The sequence below is a fragment of the Cricetulus griseus genome, chromosome 2 (genome assembly GCF_003668045.3).
Source record: "Cricetulus griseus strain 17A/GY chromosome 2, alternate assembly CriGri-PICRH-1.0, whole genome shotgun sequence".
Taxonomy (NCBI): Eukaryota; Metazoa; Chordata; class Mammalia; order Rodentia; family Cricetidae; genus Cricetulus; species Cricetulus griseus.
This window is the reverse complement of record NC_048595.1, coordinates 231,068,873-231,074,896: the sequence shown is the minus strand read 5'-3', so window position 1 is coordinate 231,074,896 and position 6,024 is coordinate 231,068,873.

Sequence of the window (6,024 nt, the reverse complement as noted above, 5' to 3'; positions counted from 1 at the left end):
CCAAAATAAACAAACAAGTGAAAAGAAGCTTCTTGGATGAAAGGTAGGAACACTTATCTGTGGATATAAGAATAAGGAGTCAGAGCAGTTAGAAATTACATGTGTTTAGGAAAATGGCCTCAGTAGATTCTCCTCTAGGCTCTGTGACCTCTCTAGTGACAGGCGACTGACTAGGCTTACATTACCAGTCATGAAGTCTTTCCCATCAAGTGGGCCTTAAGTCTGATTACACAGCTTCGTTACTCTCAAGATAAGAACATCACTCTTGTGTCACTGGGGCTATCTTGAGGAGCCAGCCATTACTGAGGTGCATAGGCTTTGCACCTGGGGAGCACTAACTCGTTGCTCCTCCCCCTTGGCAGCTTGTATAGCATCTTCTGATACTAACAGATTTTAAGTGGACCTCAGAGGCTTCCGAACCATCCCCACATGAATGCTAGTGCTACCTACAGCAACCAATGAGCTTGTCTTTAAACCGTGAAACTCAGGCTATTCCTAAGATACAAGCTGTCCCCTGGTCCACTTCCTATATATGGAGCCAGTTCTGAGTCACAGGTGTGAGGAATGTTGCTTGAGAGAGGGAGAAGTACCAAGTGGAACCCGGCAGATACATGTGGGAACTTCATAATATTTAAAGCCTGTGCAGAATGCTGGGTTCACCAGCCCCTGCAAGTAGAGTGTCCTAAATATAAAGAGTCCCGTGCAGATGGTGGGGAGTGTCTTAAATACAAAGAAAATAAACTTCAAGTGTCAGTGTCATAAGTGACAGAGAGGCAGCCCTGGCCTGGGGACATCTGCTGTTCCTGGTCTGTGCCTCTTGCTCTACATTCTGATGTGTTCCTTCCAGGGAGCTGCCTGGCCTCCACAGAGATCCGGTGCACAAGCCATTGAGCCACAGTCCACCACCTTTCTCAGTTCTGTAATCTGACATCCTCACCCTGTGGCTACTCCTAAGGATGATTCTACCTCAGATGTCCTTGGATATCTCCTTGACATGGACATGGTACCACATCAAACTCAACAAGACTGCACCTGGGTGAGACATAGTTAGAGCCCTGTTTAAAACATAATAATAGTAATAATAATATAAAATGGAAATGAATAAGGTGCCAAGATATTACTGTTGTAACCCGGGGTCAGGTTGTGCTGACCCCGCCCCCTGACAATTAGTGGGACACTCATATCGGCATTCAGGCAGATACTTAGGCAACTCAAAGGGCCCTGTGTTGCATGGCCACATCATGGCTATGTCATACATTACAGGGCTGTGTAAGGACTCAGTATGCATGTACAAGCTCCCCCTTTTAAGCAAGCACCTCCACATGTTGGCTCTCTCCCTTTACCTCCTCTCTCTCTCTCTCTCTCTCTCTCTCTCTCTCTCTCTCTCTCTCCCTTCCCCACCCTTCTCTCCCCCTTCTCCACTTCTTTCTTTTTCTTCCTCTTCCCCCTTTTCTTTTTCCCTTTCCCTTCAATAAACTCCACATGGGTTTGTTGAGTCTCATGGTTTGTGTTTTCATCTACTCCTGACTGAAGCATGGTTTCCTGTTCCATCTACTCTACTTGTAACTAAACAAAAGAACATCAGTTACAGCAGAGGAAAACAAACCCATAGCGTTTTACACAACTAGAGTGGCTAGAATCAAAAAGTCAGATAGTAGGTGCTGGTGAGGGCATGGAGAAACTGGAACCTTCATATGCTCCTGGTAAAGTGGTTGATTCAGTGGGTGAAGGCTCTTCTCACTGAGATTGCCAATTCCTTGGACCCACACAATGAAAAAAAATCCATTCCCAATCCTCTGCACCCCCCCACACACATGTCCTGTCCCAGTAAATAAATAAGCATGAAAACAGAAAGTAAAATGAAACAGCCCCTTTGAAAACAGTCTGGCTGGGAGTGGTAGTGCACACCTTTGATTCCAGCACTCAGGCTGGAATCTCTGAGGTCTCTCTGAGTTCAAGGCCAGCCTGGTCTACATAGTCAGATCCAGCAAACCAGAGCTACATAACAGAGAGACCATGTCTCCAAAACAAAGAAACAAACAAACCAAACAAACACCTTTTAAAAAATTCTAAAAGAAAAACAGATTGGACATTCTGCACATGATTAAATGTGTTCCTATATGACCCAACAATTCTGCTCTGAGTCATATACTCAAGAGAGATAAAAATGTTACACAAAGACTTGAAAAATGGTTACAGCAACATTATTTATAGTAGCCAAAAGGCAGAATCAGACCAAATGCCCATCATCAGGTGAATGGATAACCAAAGGTGGTATATCCCTGTAATGAGATTATCTGGCTGACAAAAAGAAAACAAACAACAAAAAAACAATAAAATACTTGGTCATAAAAAGTATTGGTGGGGTTGGGGATAGTTTAGTGGTCAAGCACTTGCCCTGACAATATAGTACTGAATGAAGTAAGCCAGACATAAGGGACTGTTTATTGAATGATTTCCTTTATATAAAAGTCCAGAATATATTAACACATGGGGACAGGACCCCTGGAGTGAAGGATACAGTGCCTGTCAATGAGGAAAGAGTTTCCTTGAGTGATGAGAATATTCTAACATGGATTGTGGCAATGGTGGTTCAATCCAGAAAGTATACCAAAAACCGTTGAAGTGTGTGCTTTACCTGGCTGAATTGTAAGATGTGCATTGAAATACAGATGTAATGTAACCTCCGGACACATAGTCACTCACTTGACTGAGGATGAGAAATGTGTAAGAGAAGCGAGGGGTTAAAATTAAGGGGCTGCTTGTCTTGCATGCTCTAGATGGGAATCAAGAACTTGACCAGCAGGTGGCACTGGCAACCTGTTGGTGTCCTCCATGCTCAAATCCACACATTAGGGAGCTCCTAATGGCAAAGGGGCTAATGAACCAGATAGGAAACAACCAGGTGCCTTCCAAAGACTAAAAAATCAAACCAAACCAAACCAAACCAAACCAAACCAGACCAAAACAAACAAACAAACAAAGAAATCCCCAAAAGCAACAAACAAAAAAACTCAGAGCACCAAAGAAAACTCATGTTAGCTCTTTGAAAATGCTAAAATCTTTTCCCCTGAGTTCTGCTGATTGACCAGGGCCTAGTTATATGTTGTACCATCAAGCAGCATCTCCAATCTCAAACAGGAAAATCTTTGGCAAGCTCTTGTCTAGATTAGCATTTGAATTTATTTTTTGTCCAGTTGTTACTAAAAAAGTTTTTAATTAGTATATTTTTATTCTTTGAGAGCATCATGTGTTTTAATGATACTCACTCCTACTCCTGCTCCTAAAGCCTTCCAGTGCACCTGACCTTCCTACCTCCCCCAGTCTTCTGTCTTTTTAAAAAATAACTCATCCAGTCCAATATATGCTGCTCATATACTCCTAGGTGTGAGATCATACACTTGAACATGGTGCACCTTCCAGGGCCTCTCCCCCAAAAGCCATCAACTGCCCATAGTGCCTCAGTAAGGTTGGAGGCTCACAAATCCCACTGTCTTCCATTAAAAAGGCTATTTTTAAAAAGAAAAGAAGCTGGACATGGTGTCTCATGCCTTTAATCCCAGCACATGGGAGTCAGGATAGATGAATCTCTGTGAATTTGAGGTCAGCCTGGTCTACATAGGAAGTTCCAGGTCAGCCACGGCTTCATAGTTAGACCATCTCTAAATAAAGAAAAGAGTTTAGGGGGAAAGGAAAAGGCCACAGGAAGAGAAGGAAAAGAGTACTTGAGTTCTTAGGTACAAGGACTGAGATTTCAGAGTTGAGTAAAGCCACCTCCTTTGTCAGGGACACAGGTCTGTCACTGGTGACTAACTGGGACCTGTGGTCCTGATGGTAGGACAGATAAAGGAGTCAGCACATTCTCCACTTTCTTGATTGGGCCCCTCTCTTTCCCTTGCAGAGTTGGACAGAGCCTACTGCTAAGCATCTGGTCCAGGCCACCAACGTAGACAGCAAGAGCCTGTCTTTACCACCCTTAAATGGGACTCCAGGCATGATCTGTTGGCTCTTCTCTTGTCCCTTGATCACTGATTTTCTTGTGTTACAGTCATGCTGAACCTCAAACCATTCTACTCTTGGCTTTTGTGTTTGCAGAAAAAGGAGTCAGGCACCAGGAAAAGAGACTGGATGTGAGGGTTTCCGGAACAGAGGTCTGGCCTCAGTGCCTCCAGCTGACATCCGGAATTTGAGTTCTTGCTTATTTACTGCTGGTTGCTATATATTTGGAACAAAGGTTCCCAGTGTCCCAGTCTTAGCTTCTGATACTTTTAACTCTTCCCAGCGCACCCTCAGCTGTGCCCTGCCCTGTGCCACCTTCCCTAAGCAGCAGGTCCTCAGGATTTTAACTTTTCCATGTGGCAAAGTCATAAGACTCACTAGTTTCTGAGTCAACCTGTACTGTAGTCTGATCAGGCAGTATGACCCAGAAGCTGCTGCTGAGGCCAAGTTTGTCCTAAACTCATTCCCATAATCAAAGGGGAAGCCTAGACATTTCCAAAGAGCGACACTAACAAAGTTTGGAGGATCCTAATCAATCAGCTTTGGAATGTTGAATGGAGTCACAAGGGACCCAGATCACCATATAACAGCTGGCCAGATTTTCTGCCTAATGTGATATCACTTGTCCTTCCTTCCCCTTCTTTTTGCCCCAGGCTATTGAACATGTGTGTCAGCTGACCCTGAACCACCACATTCACCAAGGACAGTTCGTTTGCACCATGAACAGCAGGCTGTGAGCAGGGATTGTGAATCAAACCTGCTACTGTGCTGGTCGTCTTTGACAATGAAAGGGCAATGCTGCCTCTGCATTAATGCCTGCTATCCCTTGGGCCTTCTCTGCTCCCTCCCTGTCCTGTAAAACATTCCCTTATTTCTCTTTATATGAACAGAAAAATTGGGCATGTAATGCTAGAATTCAAACCAGACTATGGCTAAGACCTCAATACCTTTAGCAGCTCCTGCCCTGCGAACACGGATGGGCAACCTATTGGTCTGGGAAGCCCAAGCTAAGACTTCCGGGTACCAGGATTTCTTACCTGGGGAAGTGAGTTTACATCTAGCGGTGGCCATATATCCTGCTACTCTGTTGGCAGTTCCCTGCCAGCTGCTAGGGAATTGGTGAACCTGCCTGCATGAGGCCTCATGGTGTAAGGTCTTCTCCCTTCCTTACAGAGCTGTAAGATTGGACTTCAACTCGGCCACAAGGGCTTGATTCTCTTCTGACCTTTCACCATGCCATCTCTCTCTGGTGCTGAAGCCAGAATCATACTCAGAGCCCCCACCACTGCTGTCCATTCATGGCACTCATAACTCCTTTAGGAACCTTCTCATTCCAACAGTCCTGCACAGTGTCTCTCTCAACCCTGTACCCGAGGCCCTGCAGTTCCTCATTTGCCAGACAGTGGTTGTCTGTAACACTGGAAGAGATTTTTAGCTATGACTTCATTTCAGGCACCAAAAACTTTACTTACCAACCAAGTCGCCTGGAGTCCTACTGTTCCTGTTTACAGAGGCTGCTCTGTCCTGTTTCTGCTTCCATGAATTTTTTTATGACAGAAGAAAACATGTTTTTTTATTAGCCTGGTTTTTCATGGTGATTGATTTAAAACAAAATAACAAGGAAGAAAACAAAACCTTCAAGTTCTTCTGGATTTCGTTAATCCCAGGTGGGCGGAGCATAGTCCAAAGATTCCAGCTGAGAGGAGTGACTACGGCAGTGACCCCAGGGGCAGTTAGGGTGGGGCCTCCTTCAGGGAGCAGCACTTCCCCAAGATGAAGGCAGCAGTTCCTAGGGGCAAAGCTCCCTAGAAATGTGCAGATAGCTAAAATCAAACATCCCAACAAGCTGGCCACCCTGAGCCAAGGATTTGTGATGTCTTATGCACATATTTAGACCTCAAAAGGCCAGGCTCAAGAGACAACAGGTGTGTAAAATTTAGTACTTAAGAGAAACCAGCTTGACCCCACAGACCCCACAATACACACGTTGCCCAAGAGATAACTCTAAACCATCTCCTACAGCTA